Raw genomic sequence first — 16295 nt, forward strand, 5'->3', positions numbered from 1 at the left:
GTCGAACCGAGAGTTATAACAAAGAGGCTTATGCGCTCAAAAAACTGTTCGACATATTAGGCGATTCGATGTGCCGAAAGTCGGCTGTAACGAACCTATACAAACTTTTTTGCGTTCTTTTATACAGGTTTGTTGTCTCATGTGGATAAAATGAGTGAGGAAGGAATCCATTTATTGAGAGCAAGACAGTGCATAATTAGTTGGCGGTGTATGTTTTGCCTGTGGCATGACAAAAAAAGAAAAAGAAACAGCAGTACCAGAAAAGAAACATTAAACATTAGTCCCATGAACGCTGCGTTTTTGGCGTGCAAGTGGCTTTATGACGCTGTCAGCGTGCGCCTCGAGTTCGCTACGCCCAACGTGCAATTCGTTATGCACGAGTTATTTTACATGAGTATCGGTCGATAAGGTTCGAGTGTTCTATCCAGAGAATAAATTCGATTATCCGGCTTCTTTAGATTCAGGTTCCACTTCACACACATCTCGCAAGTTGCAGTGGTGTCGAAATTGTGAAAACTGCCAGCTGCCAGAAGCACTTGCACACGTGTTTTGCGTTTGTCCCTACATACGCGCGAGCACGGAATGGGGATGGTCTCCGATCGCACACGACGATAGCAGACCCCTACCTGATGACTTCGTTTCGAGTTCTTGGCCTAACACAAACAGCACAGCCGTGATTAGATTTACAAGCCATTTGAGTATACGTATATAGGCACGCAGCTTTAGAGATGCCGCAACATATATGGTGGACTTGTCGTACACGCACTTCCTCCCATAGACACTCATCACTCGTTTTCTTCCCCTTCCTCAGTGTAGACCAGTAGTCCCTTTCTATTCAGTGGAACATGTAGATTTACAGTGACTTACAGCGCAATGAAAAATGGGCATCAACGCATTTGGCAGACACTGCCAATCCAGAAATGGCAGCTTAACGATAGCTGGAGAACATAATATAATCAACGCATTTTGCCAGTACTAACCAGTGATATGAGGCCGCTACTTGAATGATAACCAGGAAACTTGAAAGAAAGCCATCAGAATCACAATGAATGATAGAGCCAAAAGAAAAAGAAACATAATGGTAAGATATAGGAAGGCGTCAGCAAAGATAAGAGAGAGGATACGATTAATGGCTGATATTCTAGTTGAGATTATCAGTGAGAACTGGGTTTGGAGCAGGTCATGTGATAGTTGGAGTAGATACTCAGATTTTTATGGTGCCGAGCTATTATTACGCCACACAACATAATAGATGCCATGGGATGGAAGGGAAAGGCTGTTGAGGGGGGCAGTGCGATAATATTGCTATGATACACATTAGGAGACAGGAGTAAGGATATTAAGAAATCTATAATGGCTTACACTGGATCTAGTTAGCTAACACATGAAAGGTGTAACTGGAGATTTTGGGGGAGGTATTTATCTGCTGCAGGTAAGTAATCGAATTAATTATAGTAATGATGATGACGATGACGACGAATGAGAAAATGACCACACAGACTTGCTGAAAATTTCTGAATCACCAGTTTCTTCAGCCTCAGGCGGAAAAATCGTTTTTTTTTTTTTTCTGTTCGCTTCGTCTGCTGGCGCCCAGCGTGTGAATGAAGAACGTGCTGCGCTTTCCAGTCTGTCTCCCCCACTTCAAAGGTGCTTTCTGTGACTCCTCGCAAAGCACTAATGGCAGCCGTCCGGACATGAGCAAAGTGAGTGCACCTGTGCTTTCAACTCGCTGGATCCTGCTCAAGCATTTTCTCTCCTCACGGATATGATAAATGCACGTGATCGAGAAAAGTATGCCTGCGTGCAACCTAACGAGAGACTTTGCAGGTAGGTTGTCCTTCCCTAGGATCGTGCAGTAGCAGTAATAACATGCTGCTGCGTTTTGAATGCGTGCTCTTGGAACGACTCAGTCGCGCCGGCTGAACCATCCATGTTTCCCGTCTATAGTTTGATGCGGTTATAACTGTTGCTATACGCAAACTAAATACTTTCTCTGCCCAAGATGGTGTTTCTTACGATCTCGAAGCCGGCATTGCAACAACTCTTTCGCGGTGCAAGTTCCCACGAAAGTTAATAGCACTCGAGAAAAACTCAGAAATAGGTAATAGGATATATCGCCTAAGGTGGTGTACTTAGCGACTTACGCGACGCATCAAGGTAATTTGGGAATTTCTTGATTCGTTTTACGATTACTGTACGTACAGTACATCCTGTACTACGGTACATGCATATGTTTTCTCGAACTCGGCTTTTTCAGATTTCGTTTCATGCTGTCTGTCTGTCTGTCTGAAAAATTAAACAAACACACATTTACTTAAAAAAGGTCTCGAAGAAGCATTTCATAAGCAAAACTTTTATTGCTCAGAGAGAGGAAGAGAGAGAGAGCGCGCGCAGAAAGATCGCTTTCGTGTTACGACGCACACGTAGGTCCCGTAGCGGCGAGAAGGCGCCTGTCCGGTGGACGTTGATTTCTGCGATCGCACGATCTCGAGTGCCGGTAGGGCCGCGGAGACGCGAGAACGCGCCTCGAATTGCGCCGCTTCATGTCGTTCCCGCCGCGGAGTGACGTACAGAGACCCTTGAGCTATACGGTTGCCGTGCGCCCCGGACGTAGCAGTTGTGGCGTCCTGCTCGGACGATTTCCGCGCGCAACACAGACAAACGGACTACAGTCGATGCGTCGGTTCAGAGGGAACCGCTTTTTGTGTCTCTTCTTTTCCGGTCCTTTGTCCATCTGCGCTGTACCCGTAATGACTTAAGAGACGAGGAGACACACCACCCTTTTCAAATTGTCGGAAACTGGTGTCGCACCTTTACAAAAAAAAAAAAAAAGAAAAGAAGCACGTTTTAGTCTTGGTGGAGCCAGCTTTTACTTCGTCTCGCCTCACCTAGCCGTAGCTATAGGTTAGACGAGGAAATAGCCAACTACGGTGACTCTGAAGTGGCTATGACGTTTTGCTGCTACGGGGCACGAAGTCGCGGGATGGATACCGGCTGCGACAGCTGCCACTCCGGCCGGGGGCCGAATGTTAGAAAAATAAAAAGACGATCTTTACTCAGACTGAGGTGCACGAAAAGGAACCACATGTGTGGTATGGTACGGCAAAACTTTATTGAGGTCCTGCAGCCTCTCGTCCGCATCGTGGGCCTGCTGGACAGCCCAGAGTTGGTCAGCCAGAAGAGGGCTACATGCGGAGAACCGCCTGCCATCTGGCCGAGCTGTTATCGATGACAGAGCGTGATCGGGCACACCGCCAGAGCATGTGTTCTAACGTGGATATTTCTCCGCAATCGCGGCAAGTACCATCGGTGGTCAAAATTAACCTGGTGCACCCCGCTACGACGTCTCTCGTATCTCCAGTGTCCTTACCAGGTTGTAAACCCCACGGATCAACGGATCAAACGCTGCTTGACACCACCTACCGAGGACACGTGGTGGATCGAGCATTGAATGTGCAATGGGGCGAGGAATTTTCAAGCGAAATTGTTCGACCACCTTCTATTCACTCCGAAAAAAATCAAGAAGAAGAAGCTGAAGAAAGCGGACGTGCCCCGCATCGGCTCCGTCTTTTTGAATGATTCTGCAGGCACTTTTGGCAGGACCACGCATTGAAGCTCATTATCGGATTCGTGAGGTGAACCCGAATCGGTGGATACCTTTGGACAAGGTGGGCCAGCATTTTTTGGACTTCTATAGCCTCTTTTCTGTGCATCGCAAGTGGGCGCCACGCTGGGCCTAACGCCACGTAGGTCTAGCGAGCCCGCCAAGCCGGCATGACCGATATACGCATGGACGACGAACTCTCCTCGGAGACGGAAGACGGCGAGGAAAGAATGGGTTGGCAGGTGGTCACCAACCGAAGATCGCGATCTGCGAAAAAGACCTGGGGAGCTGGTGGAGCCGCCAATTTGATCCAAGAATCACAAGGAAAGGAGATCGCCAACAAAGGTGCTGCCGGGGCCGACAAGCTCAAGCGCCGGATTGTGAAGGCGTCAAGAATGCCGCAACTGCCGGAGGAGCACAGGAAAATCATCGTTAGGCCTCGAGGAGGCCTCAACCTGGACAAGGTCAGCACAGCTATTGGAGAAGCGGTCGTCGAGGCAGCCGGGCTTACAGCAGACCAAGCGAAGGAAGACATCGTCTGCCCCAACTTCACACAGAATATTGTGGTGGTTAGTACACCGGACTCCTCTCATGCTGAAAGGTATGTGAGAATCAAGTCCATTACGATCATGGAGGCAGAATATGAAGTGAGTGCTTATGAAACAGCCCCCCACTCTACGTGCAAGGGGGTTATTAGAAGAGTGAACCTCAATGACAGTCAGAGTGTGATCACGAAAAAGGTTGTGCATGAATACAACCCAACGGCGTTGGCTGCACAACGTATCAAAGCTACGGGATCGGTTATTGTGCTTTTCGACGGATTCAGGGTGCCCAACTTCATCAAATATGGGTCAACCCTCGTGAGGTGCTATCTGTACAGGAAGGAATTTGACGTATGTTACGCATGTGGAAGAATCGGACAGAGATCAGACGTTTGTCCAACACCTGATGTTGTGCAGTGCAGGGGATGTGGTATGCAAGACCCAGGTGAGGCTCATATCTGCTCTCCCAAATGCAAGTTCTGCGGTGAAGATCACCCCACAGGTGACAGGGCTTGCAAGCAGCGGTACCAAATACCATATGTAGTAAGAATAAGAAGAAGACAACGCTCCAAAGTGGAGACCGAGATGGAATCGGCCCAACCGACAAAGGAAACCCCTCCAGGCGCCGGAAGGCGCTCACGCTCGAGAAGCACATCAAGATCAAGACAGCGCTCAACATCGAGGGGAAGAAACCGTTCCAGGTCTCGGGAGGCGCAGGTGCGCTTCGAGGAGCAGGAGCTGAAGACAAACAAGAAAAAGGAGCCAGGAGCGACCTGGGCCGAGAAAGTCAAAGGTACTGTGAAAGTCACAGATGCGCTAGCCTCGCAGGAACAAAGCAATGATGCCAGAGTAGAACAGCTGATCAGAGAGGTTATATCACTAAAGAAAGCAAATGAAGAACTTAAGCAGCAGATTCAGGAAATGAAAAAAGGGTTGAGGCTGAAAGCGGCAGTGTGGCAATAGCTAAGCCGGTGTATAGAAGTAACAGCCAGGAAGAAGACACACCGGCGCCCAAAAAGAGAGCTGTAATTCCGGAGGCAGAATCGATGTGCTCGGTTCTGGAAGAGATTAGGAATGCGATTAGGGACCTAAAGGACACGGTAGACAGCGTTAACCTTAAGGTGGATAAAACATGGAAGTGGAAGTTAACAGCCGAGAAAAGGTTGAAAAGGCTAGAGGCCCAAGGAGAGGACGAAGATTATATGCCCTTGGAAGCAGAAAGCGCTAGAATACCCCCAGGAGCGGTAGGTGGTACAGTCAAGCGAACAGTGACAGGGGGTAGCAAGTCAGGGGGCAGCGACAATAATAATGGATAACAGAAATAGACTTAGTTTGTGGCAGTGGAACTGCAGAGGATTTCAGCAAAAAAAGAGCGTCACTAGCACAGATAATCAAAACGGTTGAAAATAGACCGAAATTAATAATGTTGCAGGAAACTCTAGCGGAGGAGATCGGGCTGTCCGGCTTCAACTCGGTCTGCAAAGGCAAAGAACCAGGCAGAGGAATTGCCACCCTAATTGACAAGAAAATTCCCTACATAGAGCACGATCTAAAATTAGGGGCGAGTGAAATTGAATACATATTGATAGAAATGGTCCTAAAAAGGCACAGAGGTAAAGCGCAAAGCTTGTTCTGCCTCAACATATATAGCAGTCCCAGAGAGATGAGACAGAGCTTCAGAGCAATTTTTAATAAGGCCATGAGGGTAGCCAAAACTGCGCCACTCATAATAGGAGGGGACTTCAACGCCCCACACCAATCTTGGGGTTACCGCTGGAGTAGAAAAAAAGGGGAAGGAATCTGGCATCTCGCCACGGATTTAGGCCTTTCTCTTATCATGGACCCAGCCTTTCCTACCAGGTGTGGCAGTTCCACGTGTAGGGACACTACCCCGGACTTATCCTTCACTTATAACTTACCCAGGGCAGACTGGATCAACTCTGGTACGGACCTAGGAAGCGACCATTACATACTACACATAATGGTGGAAACGACAGGGGGGGAGGTAAAGCATTTCACTTACATAGACTGGGATCACTTTAGAAAAATCAGAAAAGACAGAGCTGACACAGATAGAAAGGGGCGCATCACACTACAAGAGTGGGTGGCTCAGCTTAGGGACGACTTGAATGCAGCAACTAAGGCTATAGAGACAGAGGAAGAGGTTGAACAAATTGATAGTAGATTGGCGCATTTGATCGAAGCCAAGCAATCGATTTTACAAAGATGGAAATCACAACGCCTAAACAGGAGACTTAGAAAACGAATTGCTCAGCTCAATAAGAATATAGAGGAACACGCACGATATTTGCAGAAACAAAAATGGGATGAGGTGTGTAAATGTGTAGACGGAAGGATAAAACGTGGAGGCTATTGGAGTCTGCTCAGGCATCTGCTCAACGAAAAAGGCACTAAATCGAATAGACGTACGGCAGTGGCGAAACTGCTACACCAGGAGAGTCAGACTGCAAGCGCAGAGAGCATAATGGAGCGATTGGCTACTAAATACTTGCCTCTCAGGAAAGAAGATCAGGATGTGAGTTATCCCGATTACTGAGGGGTAGAATGCAAATATATGGATCAGGAATTCACCGAAAGTGAGGTACGCACGGCACTGTATGATCTGAATAGTAGGTCAGCAGCTGGCCCGGATGGCATCTCTAACAGATTGCTTAAGAATTTGGACGACGATTCAATAAAATATCTGACCACATACATCAATGACCTATGGAAAAATGGGGTATATCCCGAAGAATGGAGGACGGTCAGTACTATCTTAATACCAAAGCCGGGCAAGCAACTCAACTTGGATAATCTGAGGCCAATTTCGTTAACATCATGTCTAGGGAAGACAATGGAGCATGTCATATTGAACAGGTTAACGAAATATGTGGAGGACAATGACATCCTACCGTACAATCTGATTGGTTTCAGATCAGGCTTGTCCACACAAGATGCCATGTTGTTAATCAAACATCAACTGCTATTAGCTAAACCAAAAAACACTCGAGCTCTCTTGGGGTTGGATGTCGAAAAAGCTTTTGACAGAATTAAGCATAGAGCAATACTTGAAGTGATTTCCGAACTGGGATTGGGGAGAAAACTCTATGAAGTGGTCAAAACCTTTCTTGGCAATCGTTCAGCTCACCTTAGATTCGGGGATATTAAATCAAAGAAGATGGATCTCGGTGACAGCGGGACGCCACAAGGGTCGGTCTTGTCACCTATGCTTTTCAACCTGGCCATGTCAAAAGTGGCAAAGGGACTAAAAGGGATAGAGGGCATTCACTTTACCATTTATGCAGACGATGTGACTATATGGACCGCTGAAGGAAGTATGGGACATGCGGAAAGCAGACTTCAGAAAAGCATTTATGAGGTAGAGTCTATTTTAGAAGGCATGGGACTCAAATGCTCTGCTAATAAGTCTGAACTCCTTGTACTCAAGAACAGAAGAAGGGGTAGAAAACCGAGGGGATACGTTCCCGAGGAAGAATCCAGGTTAGTACTGACCACGAAGGCAGGCGAATCTATTAAGCAAGTAGAATCCATTAGAGTCTTAGGGTTATTCCTGGAGGCAAACGGGGCAAATGGAAGAACAATACGACACATCACAAGCAAGACTGTGGAGGTAATAAGACTGCTAAGGAGAATCACTAACAGACACAGAGGGCTGGGAGACTGGTCCACGCTTTCGCCTTGTGTCACTTCTCATATGTAGCTGGGATGCTCACTTGGACACAGACAGAGATAAACAAGTTGAACAGATTAATTAAAAGGCTAGTCAAAACAACAGTGGGGTTACCGATTAACATTCCGGATAACAAATTAATGAAACTCGGGCTCCACAACACAATAGCCGAGATAATTGAAGCTCAGCAAATTGCCCACAGAGAGAGGCTCTCTGGAACAAGGACAGGTAGAGCAATACTAGAAGAGGTAGGATGGTGCCCAACCGAATCTAAAATTTCAGGTGAAGGCACAGTAGAACTAAAAGATAGCATAAGAGAGGTAATCAAGACGACTCCTTTCCCCAGAAATATGCACCCGGTGCACAACCTGGAAAGACGAAAGGCAAGGGCCAAAGCTCTCCTGCAAGAGATAGAACACGACAGAGAACATGCGGCATTTGTAGATGCTGCGTGGGTCAGAGGAAAGAAAGCCTTTACGGCAGTAGTAGTAGATGCAGATGGTCTTACTCGGGATGCTATTACAATCATGACTAAAAACACGACATTCGCGGAACAAGTAGCGATAGCATTGGCTTTAAGGAATAATAAGTGGACGAAGATTTACAGTGACTCTAAGATGGCTATTAGACAATTTACCAATGGCTTTGTAACCAAAAGGGCTGCCCAGCTGATCGGTGAGTTGGACAGCCAAGAGATTGAAATCCGCTGGTTTCCTGCGCATATGGGGTCTGTCGATCCATCTCGGAAGAATTTAAACGAGATGGCTAACGCAGCTGCACGAGGACTTACTATCCGTGCACTACGCGACCAGGACCTTAATAATATAGAGGAGGAGAACAGGGACCAATTACTAACATATAATGAAATAACGAGGCATTATTACATGAACAGAAGGGAATTCCCAGTGCCACACGCTAAGCTCAATAGAGCTCAAGCGGTGACTCTGAGATTGTTGCAAACAAGAACTTATCCAAGTCCAAACTTTATTAACAAGATATATCCTGAAAGAGAGATACCAATCAATTGCGAGAAGTGTAATGGCATCATTACTCTGGATCACATGATTTGGCAGTGTCCTGTGACTTTCACAGACTGTGACAAGGAGAGAGACTGGTGGCAGCGAGTCCTACACAGTGGAGGTCTTTTCGATCAAGTACAGGCCGTCCAGAAAGCCCATGATACGGCGGTAAGGTTAAACCTTACTGTCCCGACGTGAGAGCCGCCTGCGTCAACCTAAGGGTTGATCTTCAGGACATTAAATAAGGTTCATCATACCATACCATTCTATTCACTTCAATTACCCGCCTTCTTGTGAACATTCACTTGTTTTGATTCAGAACATGTAGTGTTTCCTGATCAGCGCCCGTCCCTTTCTTGTCTAGTCCCTCGGGCTGTGCAAAACGTTCACCACGACCCAAAACCAACTACCCTCAAACAGTCCGTTACGAAGCTCCTGAAGAGACTGTTGTTTTAAGCATGTTGTTTGCCTTGCACCGGAGCACTGATTTGTCGTGTGGTTGGGGATCCCCTCTGTTGTCAACGTCAGGCATGTTCAAGCCGAATAATTGCCAGCCCAGATTTTCCTCTTAACCCGCCTCACAACCACCATTATACCACCGATGCTCTACGAACATAGTGTGTGAATGTTAAGCAGCTGTTACGTATTGTCCGGGACTATAGGACACACATGCGCACACACCTCTGATTATCACCTGCATACTTCGTTCACAGCGCAACGTTTGCAGATACAAGGAGGAAGGTTAGTACTATGTGGGACTCATCATCACTATGTCCACTAATCAAATTCACGTTTCCGCGTATTTTTTTTTTTTTGTGTGTGCATGAATAAACTACAGCAGTCATACTATATAGTCAGCGGTGTTTCTTGATCCTTCTGTTGCTCGCTTCAGCTGCCAATTATCACGATCACGAATGGATTTCTGCCAAAAGCGCCTGTCGCCTTGGGATAGTATGGGTTGTAAAAATATCGGCAAAAACTCAACTTTGGGTACACAAGATTTCGTAAATGTCGAGAGCTCTGTATACGTCAGACCTGCGACACAGTCGACACATGCACAGCAGCAGTGCACATCCGAACGTTTTATTTCATCTGCCTTTTTTTCTTTTAGCGACAAAATCCCGTGTATCATCGCTCGTCCTGAAGAATGAGTTATAAGAGCAATTATGGCTTGGATATTCTTCTTTTTCCTTTTTTTCTTGTTTCTCTTTTGTTTTATTCGTTATTACTGTTATCTTATTCGACCGATTGTGTAAGTGAGCGGAGAGTATCCGTAATCGAAGTAAGGAATTCCGCGTGCTTCCACTGGCTTGAATTCATACACCACACAGGACTCTCAGCATACATATAGGGTGTCCCACGTTACTTTAGCCAAACCTTAATAATATGCAAATGCTACGTAGCTGGACACAACCAAGGTAATGTTGTTCGCCTTCGTTTGGAGATACTCAGATACCCACAACGCGTGCCTCATAATCAAATTGTGGCTTTGGCACGTAAAAGCCCATAATTATTATTATTGCCGTGTCATTCATTCAGGCTTCCTCATATAGGTCACTTGTTGCGTTGTGAGTTACGTCGCTTTTCGCTTCTTTTTTTTTTTTTTTTTTTTTAGATTCCCTCCACTATCGTCTAAGTTTGTGCCTGTGCGAAATCTGGATAAATACCGAACACTGCTCACGAGTTCATGACCATGACCAACAGTTCTTGCGACCTCCATTGCGACAGGGAAGACAGAGGGAGGCCTTCGATGATACAGACAGCAAGATCGTGGTTCGCAAGTCCAATAAAGGACGTTAATAATTCATATTGGGCGACTGCATTGAACGCTTGCTCGGGGTCGTGTCTCTCAGCAGCATGTAAGCTTAAGCAGTTTAAAGGAGTTGGTGCTTGTGATTCGGTTCTTCGTTCAGCGTCAAGGTAGAGATAAAGAATGTGGTATAAGTGCTATCAATATAGCACATGCGCTATCTATCCAAGCTGTGGTGCTGCCCACATTGTATTCCACGTCTTTTGATGTGTTGACGTCACAGACATCGCGTCTTTTGACATCGGCGCGTCTGCGGCACGAAATAAAAGATTGCGAAGGCACTTTTTCCACCGCTGCGCGGAACCAGGTCAGACGTTATCTCGAGTGCGTAATTTGTGCCGCTCTTATCGGCCGTCTCCCGAAGACATCGACCTTGCGGTCTGATAGCAAAAGAGGTAAAGCGCATTTTCTGTACGGTGCCGTTTTTTCATAGCCGTGTATAGCTGCCAGCGTCTCGTCGCGATCGTATTCGTTTGTAATGCATGCGTTCTGAACGATCGTAATTTGCACCGAAGCAAAGGTAGTGGGATCCTGACCAGACTGATTCGCAGCTCTTCAGCCTAGAAAGCCACATGCTCTCTTCTATACAGTATACGAAGAGGCAGTCTTGAGTGCTCGGCTGTAGACACTAGAAGGCTCGATTGACCTGGACCGCGCACTTCTTTCTTCTCTCTTTCTTTCACTCCGCCATCACCCTCCCCACGCATATGGCAGCACTGCACAAAATCTAATTGACCTCCCTGCCCTTCCTTCCTTTCTCTGTGCACTGTGCAAGCCTTGCTTTCAGTATTCAATAAAATTCAGTAACTATATTTCTCTCCTGGACTACGCCCACTCTGGCGTAATGCGTTTTTCTTGGTCATATCTTCTCCGCTTTATATAGGTTTTGGCACCAAACCAAACGGCTCGTTCGCGCAAAGTAATATTAGTATTTCTTAAGACGAATGCAGCCGCAGAGACCTAATGAAAGACACGCTCGTAAATTCACTGTACCACGCGCTGAGTCTAGATGAGTCAGACCACAAAAGCTTCAGCGAGCGAGGACGAGCAAACAGGCTCTCATTTTCTTTTTTCTCGTTTTCATGCGAATAGCCAAGGGGAGTCACCACAGCCGCCCTTGGCTTGGCGAGTCGATCACGTAAGGCACATCTCGTTTGTTATGGCAGTAAATTAATCTGAACACACGCGCGCACGCACGCAGATCCAACGGAATGTCAAAATCTAAATGACATGAAGCGTGTTTGAGTCAGCGAGGAAGCAACGGTAGCGGAAGAGACGCGCACAGCTTCGTCGCCTGCAGCTGTTAAGTGATGTGTGGGTCACGAGAACGAAGGCAATGCGTGATGCTTGTCGAGGAAAGAATGTCGATTAGGATTGCATGGCACAGAGAAGTACGACGCATGTCTAAATGCATTTATGGCTTCCATACCCAGTGTGACGTAGTGGCACATACCCATTCGGGGGGATTGGCCAATAAATGGCCCAAATACCCAGTTGCAGACACTCAGTAGCCGTAGTAGTTGTGTACTCAGTAAGACTGCAGCAGCGAGCATGCACCCGCAAAGTGAGGCAAAGAAAGCTTGGGGCGCTCGCCAAATAAAGGTGTAAACGAAAGATACACTGTGTGGGGATGCTCGACTCTCACACGTCCCCTGATGTTGTTTCTCCGCATGGCTCTCGCGCCTCTTGTAACCCGGATTCTCCGCGTAGCTAAGCGCCGGTGGCAGTCGGTGTGGTTGCAGCACATTACGAGAGCTGGCGCGAGTGTCGCACTGCTAGCGCCACCTAACGGCGGGGTTACTCCGGCGGGAAGAGGGAGTAAGCTCTTCCTCTTGGGCCTAGGGTAGGCGAGCGGCGCGGAGGTTTTGCGCATGCGCCCACTCGTCTCGCGGAACCGTCTTTGGAAAGGCTTAGGAGCAGGACACTGGAATGGACGGAAACAATCGTTCGAATGGATGGATGGAAACAATTAACTTTATTTTGAATCCGGCAAATTTGACGATCCGGGCTCAGGTCTACCATGAGGGGACTTCGAGGCCTTGCCTCGTCGCCGCCTCTCGGGCTTGCTGGACAGCCCACTCTTGTGTCTTGAGGTTGGAACTGCGCTGAGCGGCGGCCCACTTCGACGCAAGAGCCTCTGGAGCTACTGCCATTGTAGTCGATGTAACACGACACTCGAACGGGCCACCGTTTGTGTGACCGTACACGCGAACGATTGGGCGTTGGTGTCCAGCATGGGGTGCGAACATATTCACTCACTATCCGGTTGTGAGATAGTGAGTGAGATTTGTTTACTTTATAGTACAAGTTGATCATATGTTTTACGATTAAACAATTATTCATGAAATGAAATAAATACCAGCAGAAATTGTCCTGCAAAAACGCTGAGAGGCACTTCCTAAGAGGCGACAAATCGCAATCTAACTATTAAGGACGCAGAAGTATAAACCAACTTACGCGTTTCAACGTTTTACTGGTGTCTACTCAGCTTCTTTATAGATGGCCGTCTGCATACAAATAAAAATATGCCCTCACTACGTTTGGAACCGCTATGTCTGGGACCGGTTCAGCGCACTGTCAGCGGAAGCGGTGCATCAAGCAATGATATGCGTCGTTGAATAAGCACACATAATGGTACCGATATTTATACAGAGATAATAAATGTAGTCGTATATATCAGTTCTGCAAATATATGATGTGAATCAATTCTTTTTTTCTTGTGTGGCGTACGTATACACAGAGGAACAGATCGTCGACTCGTGTGCTTGTAAAGTCAGTATATGATACGTTCAGAGCAGTCGAAAACGTAGCCGTTCAAGTTGAACACACTTGTTAAACGTTGGCGCGCGTTCTTTACGCGCAAATATCGTCACACTTTGACTAACGCCTGTCTTCATGCGCGAGAACTTCGTAATTTTAAGAACAACTTGAGAAAATGCCTGAAGGGGGGCACGCACATTACCCCACAGCAATTACACAGCTCTACCATGCAACGAACATTTCTTTTTTTTTTTTTCTTCGCCGCAGCGGGCTTCTCCAGCGCCCCACGTTCAGGAGGGAAGCGGAATCTGATAAATGCACTTTTACTACAACGAACAGCGATGAGCTTAATTCCGCGGGTAAGTATATCAGCACGACAGATATAGCATGATCAGGAAGACCGCTGCGTTCAGTGCGCGATATACATGTGTGGTAGACTTCCAATACGAAAATCGCATGCATTTAGTCCAACCTCCGGTCTAGTGCGTTTCGTAAACAGTATATACGTCCCACATGTTTTCATGCTTGCGGCTGTTAAATTTGACCGTTAAGCTATTATCGATAGTGGCAAGCCGATCCTCTGACATGGGAATAAGCCACATATTGATTCAGCGATATCCATGGAGTCTCGTGCATGCTTGCGCGAGTATATATATATATATATATATATATATATATATATAGGGTGTTTCAGCGAACTCTTTTCCTGTGGCAGATATCACAATTCTAATTCATGAGCTGGTCTACTCGAAGCGGCTGACAATACTTGCACAAAAAGTTGAGATGCAAAATTGACTAATTAATAACAACCATGAATTATCTTTTAAACTAATTACATTATGACCCATATTGCAATTTACAAATTATAGCCGTGGAGTTCGCAAGGCGGATCCACTTGGAAGTAATTTTCACGATGACACCACTTTCGAGATATAATTTCCCGAGATTTGCGAAGAAATGCATTGGCGTTCCAGTTAATTTGTTAACAAAATGTCGTTTTATGCACTGAAGCACACAAGTAACTGGAACGCCACTGCATTTCTCCGCAAAGTTCGGGATTTTATATCTCGAAACTAGTGTCGTCCTGAGAATTCGTTCCATGTGCCTTGCGAAGTCCACTGTTAGAATTTGTAAATTGCAATATGGGTCATAAGATAACTAGCTTTTTTAAAAAAGTTAATAAGTGAATTCTTGTTAATTAGTCGACCTTGCATTTCATTTTCTTGTGCAAGTACTGTCCGTCGCTTCGAGCAGACCGGCTCATCAACTAGAATTGAGCTATCCACCACAGGCAACCTTGAAAAAATTATATATATAATTCTCCGTGTGTGCTGCAGTGCATGAAACCCAAAGGGCGTACTTTTTGCCTAAGAGTGTAAGAAATGTTTACACTTTTTCGGGCTTATTACAGGACCAACATTACACTCTTAGCCAAAGTTACACCCTTTGGGGTGTATCTCTGCCACAACGATAATCGTCATCTGCCTTGCTTGCGTTTCCTTTCTTGAAAATGTCGCGCCCGCTACTTTCCTGTCGGGAATGCTATGTCACGCTGATAACGCGCATCCCGTTCGTGACTGGGAAGTACCGGGCTCGCAGCGTTAAAGAAAGGAAATACGGACGAGACAGATGACGTTTATTGTTGTGTGGCAAGATACAACCCAAAGGGTGTACTTTTGTTTTAGAGTGTATCGGCCTCACTCTTTAAAATAATACACCCTTTTGGGCTTATCTTGTCCCACAACAATAATCGTCATCTGTCTTGTCTGCGTTTCCTTTCTTTAACGCTGCGAGCCCGGTACTTCCCAGTCACGAAGGGCTTGCGCGTTATCAGCGTGACATAACATTCCCGACAGGAAAGTAGCGGGCGCGGCGTTTTCAAGAAAGGAAACGCAAGCAAGGCAGATGACGATTATCGTTGTGGGACAAATGTACACCCCAAAGGGTGCAACCGTTTTAAGAGTGATGAGTGAGAGCGTGATTTTGGTGTCCGCTCGATATTTTAAAAGACCGTGCATTGTAGAGCAGTCTTGTAGGTCTTCCATGCTGCACAGCCTGCTTCGCGCTGCGTGGTTGGCAGCCGTCCGTCCTTGCAAGATGCAGCCGCCATTCATCGCGACTGTCGCTCGTAAACAAGAGAGTACGGTTGCCCTCGCAAACATATGCCTGCCACTGCATGTGTATGACCCTGCGATGCAAGTGTTAAATGGAACTCAGAAGTGCGGAAAGCGTGCAACATTAGCACATTTCGGAGATATAAAATCGGAGTATTTGTTAAGTATCAAAACGCTGAGTTTGGTTTGGTGCCTGAAGTTATGGCTCAACACACTACGGGTGATCGCCATTGAATCGGGCGGTAATAGGGAAAAAGAAAGAACACTGAAAGGGAATTTTATAACTTAAAGAGAACACATTAAAGGGATAACAATTGTTGGTAATATATATTTTATGGTTCGAATCCCGGCCACGGCGGCCGCATTTCGATGGGGTCGAAATTCGAAACCACTCGTGTACTTAGATTTAGGTACACGTTAAAGAACCCCAGGGGGTCAAAATTTCCGGAGTCCCCCACTACGTCGTGCCTCATAATCAGAAAGTGGTTTTGGCACGTAAACCCCCATAATTTATTTTAATTTTATGGTTATAAAAAGAATAGGTGGTATTGTTTTTGTTTATACTCATGGTGAGAAAAGAAAGACACTGAGAACGCTAACACGGCAGTCTCTTTGTGTCGCTTATAAAAAGAAATATTGCAAATCGGTAGGTTCAGTCCAAGCTGAGGAAGAGGACCTTTCAGGAGGCGTTAAAGATGTTAAACCTACGACATTGTACAAGGAAATATCCCATGGTTTCAGGCTCGCTGTAACAG

Source organism: Dermacentor andersoni, chromosome 2, assembly GCF_023375885.2.
Source record: "Dermacentor andersoni chromosome 2, qqDerAnde1_hic_scaffold, whole genome shotgun sequence".
Lineage (NCBI taxonomy): Eukaryota > Metazoa > Arthropoda > Arachnida > Ixodida > Ixodidae > Dermacentor > Dermacentor andersoni.